This window comes from Ciconia boyciana, chromosome 1 (genome assembly GCF_034638445.1).
Source record: "Ciconia boyciana chromosome 1, ASM3463844v1, whole genome shotgun sequence".
NCBI lineage: Eukaryota > Metazoa > Chordata > Aves > Ciconiiformes > Ciconiidae > Ciconia > Ciconia boyciana.
The window spans coordinates 41522978-41542561 of record NC_132934.1 but is presented as its reverse complement, the minus strand read 5'-3'; the positions used below and the strand labels follow the sequence as shown (position 1 = coordinate 41542561).

The 19584-nt window shown below is 41.9% G+C and overlaps 1 long non-coding RNA gene across 1 annotated transcript in view; it reads right to left on the bottom strand.

Annotated features, from left to right (window-relative positions):
* The window catches only part of LOC140652645 (uncharacterized), a 37795-nt gene extending 18510 nt beyond the window's left edge, over positions 1-19285 (bottom strand). The window contains exons 1-6 of the long non-coding RNA XR_012042897.1: positions 19057-19285; positions 17157-17283; positions 16246-16424; positions 5371-5501; positions 4301-4586; positions 3874-4020 (exon numbers count right to left, since the gene is read on the bottom strand). This is a non-coding gene — a long non-coding RNA (uncharacterized lncRNA). The remainder of the gene's footprint in view (positions 1-3873; positions 4021-4300; positions 4587-5370; positions 5502-16245; positions 16425-17156; positions 17284-19056) is intronic.
* Between the last annotated feature and the right edge of the window lie 299 nt (positions 19286-19584).

The following is a 19584-nucleotide window of genomic DNA, read 5'->3' as shown; positions in this document are numbered from 1 at the left end:
TAATGCAATCCACTCTGATACATATTCAGAGAATAGTGACTGTGTGTGCTCACTCAGCTCAGAACTGGTCTGAAAAGGGAACCTGAAGCGCATTAAGCAGTTTCCAATCTTTATATTTGAGTCCGACAGTTCATGATTAATGACCAGTTGCAAAAAGGTCTGTGCTTTGCACCTGCGAAATAGCAGCGAGTAGGGAGGTGTCCAGGCACCTGGCTGCCGCTGCAGGAATGCCTGCCTTCACATGCAAGTTATAAATCGCTAAACAGTTAAGTCCCGAAAATACTCAGTGAACAAGAAAAAAGGATGAGGAAATGCAAGCAGGCACTGTGGCAGAGAATTGATGGAGATTGGGACTCCTGGAACGTGGAGTCCATGTGGATGTTTAAAAATGAGAGGCTTACATTTGCTGTAAGGCAAACCTGTGCCTGGAAATTGCTGTTTGCCAAATACAGAGACTATATCTTCAGCCTCTGCCTTGATTTTCTTTTGAATTAATAGAATACATTAAGCAAAAAAGAAAAAGAAGCAAAGTCTTAGGGGCAAAATACATATACTGCATCCAGAATGCTCTTACAATTTAAAGATACACGAAAACCAAAATTATAGGAAAGCACAGCAACAAAAACTCTCAACTCATTTTGAAAAATTTATCGACCATGGTATCTCTTTCCATGCAAATACGTCTACTCCTCCTGAGAGGGGTCCTGTGTCAGTGAAGGAGCCATCCTCTTTGACAAGCCCGCTATATTCTCGACAACAGTGTATCAACGAACATAACTTCCTCAGCCTTCTTTAAACATTTCTATACACAGATTTATATTTAGGCACTGTGTAGACAGTGCAAATGACTGATTCATCTGCAGAGAGCTGCTGTGATACTGCTGGGAGTAGTACCTTCTTTTGCTCTGCAGCCCAAAATCCACTGATTTCACTGGAAGGACCTGGGCATGAAGTAGCCAATGATCCAAAGCACATAACTGTTACTTATTCATTAAACAAAATCCATCTCGGATGTTGTCCACAACCCAGAAAAATCTCTAAGTATTTCTGAAGGGCAAATGGAGACGCTTTGGGTATTGTAAGGTCTGTTGGGCCAGAAAGAAGGTGCAAGATGGGCTGTGACAGTGGAGCCATGCATAAGACCACTGCTGGAGGAAATGCTTGGGTTTCATGGGCTTCCACACTTTTTCTTTTACCCTGTCTTTGCATGCTATACAAACTGCTACCCGCTCTTCTGTGAACATGGGTGGAGAATAGTGAGTGGGACAAATAACACATCAAGGTCAGAACACCATCAAAAAGGCAGGTACAGATTTTTCTCTTCCTTCAAAAATTTGTAAGCCCAGGCAATGACTATGACTCTCCAGGAGATTATTAAATCAGACTACAGCCATTAGTACAGCTTACATAGACTCCAAGCAAGTTCAGGGTAAATAAAAAATGCAGGATCGAACCCAAAGACAGAAACTAGGCAGCAGGAGTTCAGGTGCCATCAGATATGAAGAAAGGGAGCTCAGCTACGATGCTCCAAAGGGAGCACAGCTCCTGCAGTGCCTCAGCTCTGACTGGAGAGCGACACACAGCAGCTGGATCTCCTTCTCTGTGGCTATAGCTGACAACATTTATAACAGTTTGCAACACTAGTTTCCTGCAGGTCCACCTGGATTTTATCAGCCTTTATTTTTTTCCCCAAAAAACATTTTTTAATTTATCTGTTTTGCTAACATTATGATTTGCAGCAAGTGGCTTTGTTTTGATCTTGGGATTTCTTAAGTCTTAACTTCTCATGCTTCCCCAAATATAGATTTAGTTCTACAACTGAATAAACATGCAAGGAGTACAGCTTGTGGTTGGTGAACTTATTGTCACAAAACTATTTTTAAAGACCACAAGTAATCACTGAAATCATCTTTTCCCTTTGGAACCAGCTATTCTTTCAGCTGTGCTCAACCCCACAGAGAGAGCTTTTTTATTTAACATTAACAAAGTACCTGCAAACAACATGAGCTGCCCATGCTAACTATGTGTTTCACTGAGACGTGATTACAGAGGCACATTTTCATCCCTTCCTTCTTTCCTTAGTGTTCTTTAGCAGTCTTGTTCAAGACTAGCACCAACTTTACTTCAGTAATACTTACTACATTGGGAAGTAAATGAGAGTCCCACTCAGCGGTAGAAAATTGATGTGAAATACCATCTGACATGCTTATAGCAGCATTTAATTATTTAATCAATTTAATAACAGAATATTTAAACCAGCATAAAAAAAAAATCACTGGGCATAACCAATTCAGTCTATAAATCAGACATTTTGTGCTCTTCTATTTTCATTCTTCAATTACATTCTGTGAATTAATGGGCAACACTTGATGGGAATATAGGATGTAGACAGACTATAACAGGTGAAGCAATCAGATCTTCACGAGAAAATGAATTTGTACAGCCACTATTACTCTCTCATATACACACATACAGATTTGCACATACAGCCAAGCAAACAGCCCTGAGTATTGCTAATTGTGATTACAGCCAAATGTCATAAAACACATTTCACAATATTCAAGGGAATGATAGCTGTGCTCATTCTTTTATCTTTTTATTTTCTTTGACATTATCTTTGTAATCTTCAGATAGGCTTATGCTTGTTTTTCTTCTTGATTTGTGAACAAAATAATTGTTTTGTATCCCAGTATTCATACTGGGTTTATTTGAACTTCATTAAAACCACTCTGTAAATTTCTGAATTGAATAGAAAGTATGTCAAAATGTCTAACGAAGGTTCTCATGAGACACAATGAGACACTTCAATGTGAAAAGTAATAATAAAATGTTTATAAGAATATTCCATCAAGACTAAATTTCTCCCATCATGTATCCTCATTTCAACCAGCTAAAATTCTTACTTTCAGAAAAGCAACCAATTCTGGCTCTGGAAAACTCTGTTAAGAGTTTAGTAGCAATAAGACTAATTAAGATTACCTCTCTGTGTGCGGTGTTGTCTTTCTGAAGCCCCCAGGTGCTTCTTTGCACTCATCGCACATGCGCCTCTTGGCCCCTCCAGCAGGATCTGGAGCTGGTGACACTTTTCCGTGGGCTGGACCTCCTCCAGCAACCATCAAAGCCTGGCAGACCCTGTCCTGTAAACGGGGCTTGGGAGGGTTCATGCAGCTCAGAAGAAAGCCTCTCCCAAGGCAAACTGTAACTGAACTTCTTTTTCAGAGAGCTGTTAAAACCAGCATACGAAAGATGGTACTACGTACAAGGTATCCTGTGCTGTGTTTGCTGCTCACAGGGACCCACGCTTCTTAGTGAGCTGAAGTGGGAGTTGAAGGATTGTCTGGCTTACTTAAATTTTAGGGATGACTTCAGGAGCAGAGTGTTTAGTTAAAGCACCTTGAGCGCCTGCTGCGGGCTGGCTCCTCAGAAGTTCAGCATGAGGAGCTGCCAAACAGCCGTTCAGCGTGGAATTAGACGGGAACGCTTAAATCACTGTATCCTGAATAAAAACTAGATTTCACCTTTGCGCAGCATCGCTACGCTGGAGAAGGGTTGCAGCAGAACTCTCGAGATCCTCAGAGGAAAGAACAGGTACAATTTGTACAATTGCAGCCCAGATGAAAGGACTGGAAGCCACTTGTGGTATCTAAAACACACCTTTTCTTGTGGCCACGGTGTCCCTTCTCAGCTCATCCATGCTACACATCTCCCAGCCACGCAGGGACTCTGACAGGAGGGCTCAGTGGGACTTTCAGACACCCAGAGGGACAAAATCCTCCATATCCTGCATTGGAATACTGTCTGGTCCCCTGCATCACCCAAACACATCTTGTCTTCAATTTATCATCACTGTACAATAAAAAAGGAAGCATTTACCTTATAATCGGCTGACTGGAGAACAAAAAGCCACATCAGTCATCAGTTTTGTATTTTGTATTCCAGCATAGTTTGAATTGCAAGACATCCAATTACTCAGGGACCCTGGGGCTGCCTTTATTGGGGTTTATCTTTCATTCTTCCTACCTGCCATTAAGAAAAAGAAAATGGGGGGATACTCTCATATTCTGTGGGTAGAAGGAAACAAAGGAAAGAAACAGAAGGTGACCAGCACTACTCTGACGCAACAGGAGGAGCAGGAAACCATTCTCAACAGAGCTGAGAAAAAACCAGCTCCTTGCCATAGGTATGTGTCTATCCAAGTTCCCAGCAGAGTAGGGATGTGTCACCAGGAAAGTTGTATAAAGGGGTGGGTGCGTTTTCCACTCAACTCTGAAAGCTGTGCTAGTAGGCAGTGGTAACTCACATTCAGACACAAATTTGCTATTGCCGTAGCTCAGCAAGATGCTCTGTCTTCCTCTCTCACAAGCCTCCCATTTTGGCTGACATTACTGACATTTCCAAAGCAGTCAGAGCTACAGAGAGAGCCTGGGTGGTAGTCAGCTCCAGTTCCAAGAGATACCTCTACTGCTGAGCACTCTCTCCCAGAGGGCACTTCCCAGGACCTTCTCAGCGCTGAACGTCGCTCTCCCATCATTTGGTGGTCAATAGTTCATTGTCCTCCAAAGCATAAAGTGAAGCCCGTATGTCTGCTGTCAGGGAAAAAAAAATGACAGAATTCTCTGGTAATACCATCCAGATCACATCCATCTTTGTGGCTATGTTATAATACATGCAGGTTATTTGTTGAGAAGTAATCAGCTTTTATAACCACATTTATAAGAAGTGTTGGAGCACCTACAGCAGAGAATCGAGGCTGCCTTTTTTCATTTTATGAGTGTGCACATGCAAAGGAGTACAACTGGAACGTGAATTTGCAGCAGCTGCGATAGAGGCCTTTTGTTTTCACTTTCAACTAAGCTCAAAAGGGGATGCAGCACAGCCAAGCTAACTTACTAAAATAAGTTTTGTACTTAATTAATAGCAAACAGAATGGCTGCAAGTGATAAATCATCCAGAGCCAGGAATGCAGAGTGAAGTCTGACATGGTGTCTCTGCTTCACACCATTAAGTTTTTGTCACAGCTTTGGGGGTTAGAGACAGAGCATCAGTCTTAGCTTTAAAATAGGAAATATGTCTCATCCTTCACATTGTTTCAGTTTAGCCTTTATATTTAATTGTAGATTACCCTTCTTATGCAGAGAGCTTATTACAGTTTTCATTTTCTCTTGTTTACATTTTCATATCAATTTTTTCCCACCAATCTGCAATTTAGAGGCTGCTCAATGACACTAATGTTAATGGCATATATTACGCTTCTGTTCCACAACAGTGCATGTTTTTTAAAAACATGAAGTGCCCATTTTGCAGATGCTCTGACAGTCTCATACTCTTATCCCTGCCTCCACTCTGCAGTTATACAGAACCTTGACTTACCCAAAAGGGACATCAAGAGACCAAAAATATCTAAATTAATTCCATCCAAGGTCTTCTCTCACAATCTCACCGCTCAGAGGGAGGGTGGTTATCTGTAGTCTTGTTGATGCAAACAAACAGCATCCAAAGAGCTAAACAAACATGGAAGAGCAGATGTTGACAAGAGGAATCGGTCCCCAATTTATCACTGGGGAACTGTCCAGTGTCAGGATGTCACTGGACATCACAGGGGGGACCATGAAGGGGACAAGATCCAGGCAGCACATGTGTCTTTGTAGTTTAACATTTAAGCAAGGCCAGGTGGGCAGGGCTGCAGTTTTTTCAAGAATAAGGAGATTCAGGTCTTCCCTACTCAACCTGAGTTGAGCGTTTTTCCTAAACAAGCCTGTGAAAACACACAGCTGGCAATCCCACTGTGCTTTATACACCAGAGTGAGGGCTTTTGTCAGGCACTCACAAAGGTTTCTGAGAATTTGTAGAAGTCATTTCAGAAAAGATCCTCATTTCATGGGATTTTTTTAAGCCTCCGTCTGAGGCCAATACAAAGGGTCTACCCAGTGCTTGCTACAGACAATAACAAGGACAAACCTAGATCTGTCGTGCTAGCAATAATGGGAGAGCTGTTGCTGTTCTTACCGCTGAACAGAAAGATAGGGTCTGCTCACACTGAGAAAGTATTCAGAACCTGTTCCAAGGAAAATGGATGTTCACCCTCATTGCTCTTTTCCTGGAAAAGTAACCTCTTGCTTTCTCCAGCAGGAGCGGCCATAACTTTTGATCAAGCTTTTTGTTCCTTCACAGAAACTTGAGTTTCCAAATAGGTTTGTGTAAAAGGGAGTGGGAGGAAGATGTTCGAGGCTGTGCCAATATTTTCATAAAACTGTTTTTCATTGCAAACTTAAACTCCTAAACATTGAAATATTTTGTATCCAAAACACTAAAATAAAAAGTCCATTCTTCTGCCCATCCCTTCCATAATGTCTTTCTTTTTTGTCTCATCTTTTCAATATAGACTGCATAGATTCCTCCCTTTCCCTCCTGATGCTCATCAGAATAAGCGGGTCCACAAGAGACAGATTTATCCCTTGGCAGAGGAGATGGGATTCAGTTTTCCTACTGCCGAATCTGGGAAACAGTTTGCCTTATGTCATTTGTGCATGTCACTACTAATATGGGGTACTTTGGCTAATAGTGGGGTACTTACTCTCTCAGAAATAAGATTTTTCTTCCCTCCTGTGGGGAAAACGAGTGGACCACCTCAGTGGTTCAGACTGCAATGTATAACACTGTGGGGAAAGGGGTGCAGGGTGCATGGACGGACTAAACGCTCTTCAAAGACTTGGTCTCACCTCTCATGAATGAAAATATGAGATCCCAGCTGTGCTAGCACTGACCAGGTCAAGCAGGAGAAATGCTATTTACTGGTTTACTGGTCCAGTTGCAGATTTTTCAAGATGTTGCTTGAAGTATGAACAGCTGCCTACGTACAGTCACAGAGGGCTTGACTCTCTCAGTTTTCATAGCTACCTGCAGCTGTGGAGCACCAAACTACTGATTTTACTGTAACTTTGCACTAAACTGCCCCCTTTCATCCAGGTTTTTTTCTCCTTATTATTTATTTTTTAATTAGTTTTGAGCTTGATGAGGCCCATTAGAGGCAATAATTAAGACATTCTTATTTTAAGGTTACTCCAGATACAGGTAACTGGCAGGATTTTAGTTCTTTTAAAATACAATTCAATTCCTCGTACTATGACAGTCAAAAAAAACGTTTACTGCCCCACATTTTTTCAGCCCTCCATCTTTTTTCTTGTGAAACTAGCAAAGGCAAAGACAGGATAGTGATATAGTCTGGTCCACCCACTACAGCAAGATATAAACACTTGGTTGTGTCCTACCGACAGGGCTATTTTAGGCTTTAATTATATGAGTTGTCCTTGCTCATTAGCCATACACTACTGAAGTGCAACAAAAGTAAGTGATTCATTGCTGACACATGGCATTTCATGAGCAGTCATTAATTAGCAAAGTAGCACTTGGATATAAATTGGTGAAGAGCGTCAGTAAATGGAACTTTAATCAGGATCTCCCTTAACCCCCCTCTTCTCGTGCGCCTCTGCGGCGTTCAGAGGCTGAGCTCCCGTGGAAGCGCAGTGCTTCCCCGCAGCAGCAGAGCACTCGCCACCGGCATCGCCAGCGGTGTAAACCACTACTGCTCCAGCTGCAGCTCTGCTGATTTACACCAGCCAGGGTCAAAAACCTGCTGGGCGGGGGGCAAGCCCATCCAAGCAGGAATCAGAGTGTTTTATTCGTGAAATCAAGGAAATGTGCTCCTCGTCTGACACCCTGCAAAAGGCCTTTGCATCAGTGACGTTTGCAGGCTGCGGGGGGGAGAGGTGCCGCAGGTTGGCCAGCTGCACGCAGGCCTTTGCTCCTCGCAAATCCATCTGAAGACTGGCAGACGTTTTTGTTCCACAACACTTGGTGTATTTGCAATTTTGACATAAAGTGCATTGAGTTCAATGGGCGAGAAGAAGTAGGAGGGTTCATAATCTACCTCTCTAGGTACAACCCAGTGCTTTAAAGAAAAAAAGATCACAGTATAAAAGCAAGAGCACAAGAAGAGGGCTTTCCATGCCATGGCATGTAACCTTTTTCGCTAATACAAATGGATTTCAGTTTGATAAATATCACTGCTGTGAGAATCAATGGAATTAATGATTTGTCAATTCTGCCACAAGGCTAGGACAAATCTGTATTTTATTTTCCAGTCCCAAGAATTGGAAAATCAAACTTTTACAACAACGAAGCTTTGTGGTCCCCTCCCGATTGGTAAATGAGGCATTTATCCACATGACAGATTACAAAACTGGAGAATGTCATTTACTTGAAAGCACTACCCTTTAAAGGCACGTTTTCAGAGCACTTCATAAGTTCATGTGGTGATTTCTGTGTATTGCTGTAGTGCAAGTACCCTTCTTAGGAGTTGTATTTACAAGAGATATGTGAAACTTGTGCTGGTTTCAGCATAGGCTGATTATGTATTCAGGATATATTTGCAGATACCTAAGGCTGCTGGCTATTAAACCAGAAGAGTATAAAAATCAAATTCTCTTTCAAAAGTTACTGTTATTTTTCTCAGCTGGAACATCAATTTAACATTTTAGGGGAACTGCTTTCTTTTTAAAGTGAAGCTGTGAAGATAAATTTCTACTGGTAGGTGACAGAGAGCAATTTATTCATCCTCTCCTAGTATGCTAAGTTCTATGACAGATGAAGAGTTATTAGACAGCAGATCCAGGCGACCCCTTTCCTGGAATGGTTCTACAGTCTCTGCAGGAACATACCTGAAATACTCTACCAACTTTACTCGTGAAGATATTTTAGAGACAACTTATCCCATAGAAAATCTCAGGGAGATTTTTGAGAAGAGTCATGAGGAGCAGGCATTCCTTTAGAAGAAACTACAGGTTCCACTAAAACAACAACAAACACAGGAGAGAGCTCCTAATTTGAGTAGGAACTTGGTGATTCCTGCCCTGAGCCTACCTGTACATGCTACAGTATTATTCTAGACTCACAGGGGAGAGAAGAAAGTATTTACAGATGCCATAGTGTACTAAGTCTACATGGAGAGAAAACTTCTGTTTGTTATTTGAGAATTCACGCTTGTAATGTTAGGGCTGGAAATGTAAGATGAGGGTACTAAAGCGGGGATACTTAAAAAGGAGCTATGCAATAAGCATTGGCTCACGGGTTTCAGCAAAGGCAACCCAGGTGCAGTTTGGAGGAGAATGCCCAGTCCAGTCTGACAGGGAGGACCAGGAAAGGTTGGAGGTGGTGAGGTCTAGCTCCATTAGCTAGATCAATTCAGATCCATAGCAAAGTTTGGCTTTCACCAGGAGATGTGGCCCAGCCTGGGGGGCTCAGGGGATCGATAAGCAAATACAAAACCCTTTACCCTCAGGCAACCAGTTAAATTCTTGTTCCACATATTGCCATCAGTTGACCCAAGCCCTTCATTTGCCTTCTGAGCCAGAGTACGGGTGATTTGAATTCAGCTTCACAGACAGCTGCAATGTCATGGCTGCAGACCCTGAATGGCAATTGTAAGACCGAGGCCAATGATTTAACAAACACAAAGACACTTCACCTTCTACGGTGGATAATGAAGAATAAAGGTGAAGTTTATACAGCCAGGCATGGCTTCAAATTGAGCTTCCTTGCACTGTTACCTTTCTTTCCTAAACTGTGTTGCAGTACAATTCCTCTTTTATGTATCAAAAGAACAAACAAGCCTCTGTTGCTGACTCTCCAGTATCCCCTATAAAAGGCAAAGCTACATAGGAAACACTGGTAAGGAACTGTGCAAGATTTTTATTTAAAACAAACTGACTGAAGAGTGAAATTGAATTACTACACATTCTGCAATGATTCATCAAATGGTTGCTATTTACTTCAGTGCAAGAAAATAAATCTTCATTTTCTTGTGTATTATCAACTTTCCAAACAAAACAGCATGCAAGAAAAAGATACTTTTTTCTCCAACATGATGATCAAGCCTGTGAAAACCTGCAGAGTGTTATCACTGAAGTTCCATATGAAATGAAAAGTGTACTGCCCTTTGATATAGCCTGAAACACATTTAAGACATCAATAACAAGAAGACATCATTGGTCTCACCACTAAAATGGATCAGGAGTACAATCAGGTCACTAATTAGTTAGACAAAGTAATAAACAATATAGAATTTAGTAGACATCAGAATAGATCAGTTCTAAATTTGCACTAAAATTTTAACTAACAGCTAAGTTTAAACCACTGTATTTTCTGAGAAGGACATAGAGCAACCTTTGCAAATTACTGAGAAATACACTACACACTGAGTAAATTTATGTACACATACATTACCGAGTCTGTTAGTTTATGAGTCCATCATTTAAAATCATCCTTAGAATACCTCTAAGAATATTTATACCATTCAGCCAAAAAAATCAATTCCATACCTTTTAGAGGTGACAACTGACTGACTTGCTTCCAGTTTGTATGGGCTTCTAATCCATGCTGCTAAATTATATTTGTGTTCTGTTCTATGTTTTATGTATTTCTGTGTCACAAGAGCCAGAAGACATTTTATAAAATAAAGACCAGAGAAATTCAGCACCTCAACCTGTAATTGAGGCTAAGCGTATATCACAGTTCAAAACATATTCTTCTATGAGTATGTAAGTGTTGCTTTAAGGTTATGCAGGTCTCTATTTGAGACTTGGATGAGATATCATGAGGGAGACAAGTCCTACACCTGTTTGCTGCAGAATTGCTTCACCTGCTTTTGAGGCACAGAAGACAGGACACAGGACTGCAAGTCTGCTCCAATGCTCTTACGATCCTATGAAAATCATGAATAGTTTCCATAAGCACATTGGATTATCTCATCATAAACCAGTCTTCAAACACAGACAAAACACTAAACCACAAACATTCTCATATCCTGGTTGGTTGTTACCCTGTTCTGGCAAAGACACGGCAGGACAACCTTGCATTTAATGATCTACCGGAGAAGTTCAGCACAGCTCCTGTTCCTATTGCAGACACCACATGTGACCTTAGGGAACTCGCTCACTTTGTCTGAGCTTCTGTTCTCTTCGTGAGACTGAACAGAACAACCTGCACTGACACCTGGAGACTACAGTCACTTAAGTTTATATTATGAATATAAACAAGAAACAGGGAACAGGTAGATTTCAGTATGAGTTTGCATGTGGTTTCAGTTAACAGTGAATCATCCATTGCTCTAAAAACCATGATATATTTTAATAAAACATATTAGAAGCGTGAGTTTTAGGTAAAGTACGATATGCAGAAATTATCAGCTTGATTTGGTTTTCTTCTTTTAGGGTAAAATTTATGATTTTAAGATTCAATGCATCAGTGTCTAGTCAAATACTGTAAGTTTTAAATCTGTGCATTACAACATCATTCTTCTTTCTTGACTACACACAGTGACAGCATTGCTGCACTAAAGGTGAGTGTGCCGAGAAGGTCATTGGTGTGATGGTATAACTGAGCTGCAGCAGCACTTGGCTAATGTTTGGAGGGGCCTCTAGCAAGAGCCCTGAATGCTGCCTCAATTTAGGATTTCTTTGCACTTTTGTGGTTTTGTCAAGAAATGTATTTGGGCAGCCTTAATTCTCAGGTAAAACTGTGTGCACTGCTTGTCTGTTTGCAGCAGTGAGATCACGGATGAGGTTACAGGTGACCCCGCTCTCCATCTGCAGTCCTACCAAAGGCATCAGCGCACAGAGGGACTGCTTCTCAGAAGATCAAATGAAATGAAAAGAAAAGCTGCCCATATCTAAACGTGGCTCTTATCTAAGTACATAAGCCATTGCAGCCACCCTCCTGAAGTTAGCCAATAATAAATACAAACAGGAGATAGATAAATATGTCTGAGAGCGCCACACTTTGATTTCTAGACAAGTGGCTTTAAAAGGCAACTCCTTCATAAAACTTTGAAAGGTATCACGCACGTCTTTGCTGAAAAACTGGGCCAAACTCCTTGTACTCCTCGACAACATGTCTCCCCCCACCCCGCGGAGGATGAAATGATGTATTAGCTCTGCACTCGCCGTGTCTCAAACACGATGAACTCTGCAGTTACTCAGCCCAAGCTCAAGCCAGAAGTCACGGCAGGCGGAGAAGGGGACTGAAAATGTGAAACAGAATGAAATTACAACATGGGCAAAAATTGTGCCAAGATTTCTGCCTCTGAAATGTTCCTCGTCCCTACATCTGAGCTAAGGATGGTGAATTTCAAAGGGGAAAGCACAGCCACTACGAAATCAAATCAGAGTAAACCCCAAAGAAAGGAAATATGAGACCAGCGCTGATACATTATAGATATATCTATTTTATTTCTCTGATGGAAAGCTGTATTCCCTGAATGCATAAAGTATTTTTTAACTCTCTTGCAGACAACTGATTTGGATTATACATAGATCTCATGGGTATATGTATTGTTTCCTCTTCTTTATTTTTGAAGTTTATATCCTTATTTTCATCTGTGATATAGGAACTAATGTTCTGAGAAGCCAGATTTGCCACTAAGGGTCTATATATTTACTGGCCATATCCTAAGAAACTAGCATATATTCCCCCAGTCTCATATTTAAGAGTGATTGAGTATGTGTTGTAATTCATTGGTCCATTTTGGTTTTTTTCTTGTTTGCCTATTTTTATGACATTGTTTTGTTAAAAGAAAAAAGGGATACCACACTCTTCCAGCAGTAAATCATCTGTTACCATTTACATATACATAGTATAGCTGCAAATATGTCTTCCTTTCCCTTCTGGGTTTCAGATTTTATCTTCATATAACATCTGTACATTCTGAATTCAAGATACAACATGACCTTTATTTTCTTAGTCTGCTGTGACCTCTGGGATAGAACCAATAGCCTTTTTTTCATGTAAGCAAATTCAGATGTTAGTTGAGCTGGATACAGCAATTGCCCGACTCATACAAGTGAAGTGAGAAGACATAGCTCTCAGTCAGGCTCATTCTATGAGTTTACAAAAGAAAAAACTATGAAACAAATTACATGTCATCTATTACTAAACCCAGAACTGCACTCAAGCAAATGAGCACAATTAACAGATTGGGTGCCAGGTTTAGGAAATGTCCAGATCCAGATCCACCAGACATGACAGTCTATCTGGAAGCTCTCACCACTGCCCCATGAAAAAACTGACAGATGCTCATCAGAATCGTTACAAAATTTTCTGGCTCATCCCTAACAATTTCAAAACAGATGCTAAAGTCCCTACTTTAACTCACTCTGAATTCAACAACTGAGGACATAATAAAACTGGATCAGGTGGGTATTTTAAAGTATAAATCATAAAATGGTATGTCAAAGTGCTGTTTTCCCAGTGAGAAGAGAGAAGGAAAATAGAATAGCGGATAAATGGGCTATGTGGGAAGAAGATACAACACATTGTAGCCAGCTCCCCATAGATGTTAAAAATGAAGGGCATCAAATTTAAAGGAGAGGCAGCAGAAAATACATCTTAGGGGATTTAAATGGCACAGTCCAGAGACCATTTCATTAGTGGTTTTGAATTATCCACAGTTCCTTTTGTCAAAGTTAAAAAAAAAATCAAAATCATTTACAAAACCATTATTAAAATATTTCAGCTCCTGAAAACTGCTTTTCCAGGGTATCTTTTTTTAATTTTATTAGGCCATAAATATGTCAATACAATTTCATTAAAGGCATCATGAAAGACATTACCAGCAACGGTGGGAAATGGGTTCATTTGACAATTTGCAAAACGAGAACTGTCAGTATTCCCCTAGCTTTCCCTGATGCCACTTCAGGCTTTGGACTACTTCCCCAGGGGAAAAAGCAGATAAAACAAATAAATGGCTTCCCCCCAGCAATGTGAGAAGTCTATTAAATGGCTCTGTGACCGTGTGCTTTCTAGGAACAGGCATTTGGCACAGCAGAAGGCGCCAACTTCTTCTGAACTAAAGCGGGTAGAATTCAGGCCAAAAAAGGGGCTCAGTTTCTGCCTCCTCTGTCAGTGCTGCCCTTCAAGGGGGAAGCACAGCAGCACATTTCTGAAGGCACAAAAAGCTCCTGGGTAGGGTCCCCGCATTGGCAGAGGAAGGGGGGGGGGTGAGGGTCAGCAGCCCCAAAAGGCAGGTGTGCGCTGGCACAGCAGCTCCCTGGGCAGGAGAGATGCTCCCCACTGCAGAGGCAGAGCTCTCGGGAGCTGGGCCACCAGCGCCGGGTGCTGGCAAGGCTCCCTCGAGGCTTGCTCGGCTTCTCTTACTCTCTCCCCAAGGACCCACTGACAGCCATTAGCAGACACAGGATATTTGGCACTCTTCATTTCTTACAACACCATGGCTCGGTAAGGCAGACTGTATTTTTTCTGCCTCTGAATCCAGAAACCATAAGGTGCAGCAAAAGCAGCACAGAATTGCTAGACAACATATTTGAAATCCTCTCTATTGCATCTATTGTGTTTCAGGGGTCTTGTTTTGACCAAAATGCTCTTTAATTCTTGACAAACCATCTCCTTTTTTAAATATACTCCTTCTCCCCACTTCTGCTACGTCCCGAGGGGGAATCTGTCTAGGATATTAAACCACACGGACTGAAGCTACAGTATGGATATACTTTTTACTACCAACCGAAGGAAATGAGAGGGAAAGAGAGGAACACATATTAATTCACAATTCCCTTAGGAGAAATAGCTGCAGCCCCAGCCTCCCCCATATATACTATTACTTCAAGGGCTGTCTTCATTAAAGAATATTCCCAGTGTAAACAAGGAAGCCTATATTTCCTCACCATTGAAAAAACGCATTTTGGTTTAGTTGAATTCTTCTGCCCACTTCTAACCTAAGGAAAATTCAAGCAAGAAAACAGCAAACAAACAAACCAATCATCCTTCTGCCACCTTCTACACTACGCATTTTAATCTTTCAATCACCAGTTTTTTGAAACCTGCCACATTGTTAAATACCGCAAAAGCCACGCAGAACAAAAATATTGTATCACTAGAGATATATAGCTCAAGTACAGGCTCACGAAGGAAATGTTTTTACAGCGTTTTCTGAAAAATCCACATAATCGGATAGCCTCTGCAGTGGGGCTGCCTCTTTCCCTGCTGGGACTGAACAAACCTCTTCCAGCAAGGAGTTACTTAGTGCCTGTCAGTGGGACTAGCAATAGTCTCTCCCTGTGTCATTATGACTGAGATTGGACACGGCACTCATGTTGACGCATCTTGGGTTTGAACTCCTGCAGATCACAGGCAGGCAGTTTTTGTGTTTGAATTCATTCATGGAAAGCACAGTTTGGGATGGTTTAGGGGTTTCTTTATGAAAGTTTTCTATTACCACTTACTATGAAATATATAGGAATTGCCTCAGTGCTGGTCAGATCGTTAAAGTATTGACTGTTCTTTCTCCATGACCTTAAAAGTGGACCTATTTTCAAGAGCTTTTCTGGTCACATGCAGGCTGGATATTAAATGAAATTGGAGAGCATATCTGAAGTGCATGAAAGAGGGAACGTGAGCACTTCGGTTGTGGGAATTGTGGAGAGGGGCTTCAGAATTGTTTGAACGTGCTGTCAAAATAAAGATTAGTCAAAAAATACCGCCCTCTGCAACCTGAAATGTGCCAGTCAATGCATCTCAAGCTTTTGCTCAATCCAATACAGCCCTCTGAGATTGGTCGTCCTGGCTGCTGGCACACCTGCCCCAGGCTGGTGATGCTGCAAGCTGCGTGGCCCCTCACCAGTCTGCTAGCGGATCCCCTCAGAGCCCCATTTGGTGGCAGGTGTCAGCAGCTGCTCGGGGAAATTGGCATCGCTGCCCGTTCATGCTGGAGGTGGCAGTAAAAGTGACAAGAACATCAGTCTCACCGAGCTGAAATGCCCTGTCCTGGGAGCTTGTCATTTGGCAGAAATTTCAAAATCAGAAAAATGCTTCTACCCCAAATAACACTGAGATCAAACCCAGAGAGGGAGGGGAGGGGAGGTTATTTCATATTATGGAAGCTTCTCTTTTAGGCTAGCTCTTCTCAAGGGTGACAAATAGCTCCACACTACCTGTGGTTCGACAACATGCCCTTTGCCTGGCCCCAAAACTGCCACGCCGTCTTTCAGTTCCACCTTGCTTCCCTCCTCCAAGGACCCAAGAGTTTTCCAATGTGTCATAAAATCAGTCTTGGCTCTTCCAAATTAGTTTGGACACAATGCATTTCAATTAAACAAGGCTTCCAATAATGTATTTCAAACACTTCCCATTGAACACTGCAATGAGTAAAAATGGCTGGGAGGAATGACAGAGACCTACCTGGGGAATTTCTCCTGCAAAGGAAATAAATAGAAGGTTGTTAGGTACTTTTGCACTGCATAATCAGTTTGTACTGCTAGTATCCCCAGACAGTGGTATGTGTATAAGAGGGTGCTGCAGTTGGGATCATTCCTCCTCGCCAGCAACAGCTGCAGCAGCATCTTTCTGACACCAGTTTCCTGCAAGAGACCCAAAGGAAAGAACAGCAGTAGATTATAAAATTGCTGTGAGCATAAAGTTACCGTTCTCTCCCCAGAGTCTGACCTCCGCAAGCAAAAGCTCCCTCCCCAGGCCCTGAAGGCACAGTTAATAAACTTCAAGTCTCTCTCCTGCCAGTGAGAGTGCTCTCCTGGAAATGGGGACCTGGATCCTACCCCAGCTCTAAGGACCATCCACAGATTTTACATGAAACAATCATTGGGTAAAACACAGAACCAGCCAGCAGGCAGACAACGAGGTGCTGCCAGCAGTCCTCTCTCTTTCCCACACATCTCCCTCCTGCCCTGCAGAGTAACAGGGATCTCCCTGCTGCTCCCTCCCTATTTCAGTACCAGCTTTGAGCCTCCTCCTCCCTGCAGCTCTCTCCCGTGCTCTCCCTGGGGAGGTCTCTCCTGCTATCATACCCCCTTATGCTGGACTCCTATGGGAGCAGAAGGAGGCTCTCATGATGAACGTGCATCCTGAGTCCGTAGAAAAAGTATCTATATGCTGCAGCACAGCCTGAGATTTCAAAGCAGAAGCTCTTTCTGCATCAGAGTTGAAGCAAACCTTTGGAGGCTTTTTGTGGTGCAAGATCCCCCACTAACTGGAAAGTGCAGAATGGGTAGAAGCCGGATCCAAGTCTTTCACCAACATGCAGCAAAACAAAACCTCCGCAAAAATATTCCAGATCGATGATGTCATTTACCTACATTTGAAAACTACTCCCACGCCATGGCATTTGAACCACGTCTGTCTTTATAACAGAGACTTCCCATCTTCCACATCAATACAGTTAATTCTTCAGTGTTCTGGTGTCAGTAAGGACGTTGTTTAAAACTGTTATGAAACACATCAGTAAAACATAATGTAAGCCCATTACGTAAACTTATATGAATGCAGTAGAACTAAAAGCTGTGCCATTATGTTAATACTATTGAAAACACATATCTATATGTATATGTATAGATGTGTGTGAGTAGCTATAATGATACAGTAAGCGTATGTGTGAAATCCAGCCCACTACTGTCAGTAGCAAAACTTCCTGCGGATTCAAAATTATATAGAATTTCATCTTATATATAATAAACAGATTTACAGGTATTCTAGCTGAGATTTTGAAGACCACCAGGAGGATATGGCATCCAAATTCCATATGCCACTTCTAACATCTTTGCTTTGAAAATTTGTGTCTGTGTAGTCAACTGCATTAATCGGTTGTCATACACAACTGCAGGTTGCTATCAAATTATTGTTTATTAGCTGCAAATAATTGCATGTGCACATTTGTGTGAACTTTATTTATGAACATGTTTTCTCAAGAAGCACACCTGTGGGTGCAAATGTACACATCCTATCCTGACAATTCAGTCCTTATCTGGCACCTGCTATTTAGTCCCTCAAAAAAACCCACAACAAACAAAAAAGAATTAAAAAGCTTTTCCCCAGACTTCCCCTGGAGCAATATCCAAAATATACTGTTGGTTTTATCCCTGATGAAATCTTGAAATAAAACAAGCAAAACCCTCAGATGAACTCCCCAGGCCTGAGTGGATTTAGTTTAATTTGCCACAGTCCTTTGTGGAGCTGCTGTTCCAGGGAAAGCAGCAGGTCTTGATCTTGGGCTCTAACAGATGGCCCCAACAATATGACAGTAATAGCATCTGACATGTGTTGTTTCAATGATATCTCTAACTCTCGGAGAAGTATGCAAGCGTTACATACCGTGTGCTGCTTCAGATTGTTATTTTTGGCATGCTTCTGCTGGCATATGTTATGATGAACCATTCACAACATCTTACATTTCCATCATAAAATAAAGGGGAAAAAAAGAGAGTAGGTCCGTAAGCCTATCATTTAACCTTGTTCCCAAGGTAACATTTCCTTTGCATATGGGTCAGCTCCACAGAAACCAAAACCCAAACTGCATTTTGAGGGATTAGCTGTATTGCAGGAAGCGGAGTCCTGGGGATGGTAGAGACAAGTTGATGGAAATATTTACGGCCCAGCTCTCAGAGTGTTTCACAGTGACACGTAATCAGAGTTTTCTACAATATGCATTAAACAATGGCAATCTACAATCTGAATGGCACCTGGTGATTAAGGGAGCTGTGAGGAGGGGAATCAGAAAGGACTGAGTGCCCTGTCCAGGTGGAGCTTTCCTGCTAATTGCAGGGGTAATGAACACATTCCCTTTCAAGCCCAGAGAATTTCCTTAAGGAACTTGTGATTTTACTCATTGCCAGGTTTAACAAAATAGGATTTCAGGCAGTGAAATGCTTTCAACTGCAAGCAACAAAATCTAGCTAAAGCAGAAACATCAATGATTTTCACTGAGTGCAAGTCATTGAAATGTCTTAGCATCATAAACTACTCTTGATTGCTTTTTTCACAAACGAGCTGCTGCCAAATAGAGGACAGACGGCAACAGGGAAACCCATCTCAGCTGCTCTCCTCCTCAATTTGCAGTAACACCCCCTACCATTTTTCCCCTTAAAAGCTTATCTAACTCCTCATAAAATTATTTATTGTTATTGCTATGTGGGTTGTTTATTCAGTCGATGAAGGACAGGCTCCGGCAGCCCTCCCTCCCCTATCCCTCCAGGCCCTTACCTCTCCTTGACTTCAGCCGATGCTGCCTTTTCCTCTGGCTTGGCTCAGCCTTGCTCAGCTCCCATAGACCCATCTCCACTTCACAGCCCTGTGCCTTTTTAACCAACTCTTCTCCAAAGAAGCAGGGACTCCTTTTAGTGCATCTGAAGGGGCTCTTAAGTAGAGAGGTGTGAAAAAACCACAGCACAGAGACAGAGGTGAAAAAAATCATGGGGTTTTGTTGTTAGGTTTAAAAGAAGAAAGCCAAACATTTTGCAGGATAGCCTTGAATTTTCCTCTATGTGAAGAGGAACGTTGTGTGCATTTGTAACAAAGGTACCAAAGCTCGAGCACACAAAGCCATGGTATTTGCACCAGAAGCATTAGAGAAGAGATGTTTTGGGAGTCATAGCCCCCAAAAGTGGCCATTTCTCTCTCATTCTGGCTATAGACCATGACAGGGGCTTAGAAAAAATTGAAACTAAAAATGGAGAGTCCATCCAAGTGACATGGAAAAGAGCGTCTGACTGCACTGTATTGAAAACCCAC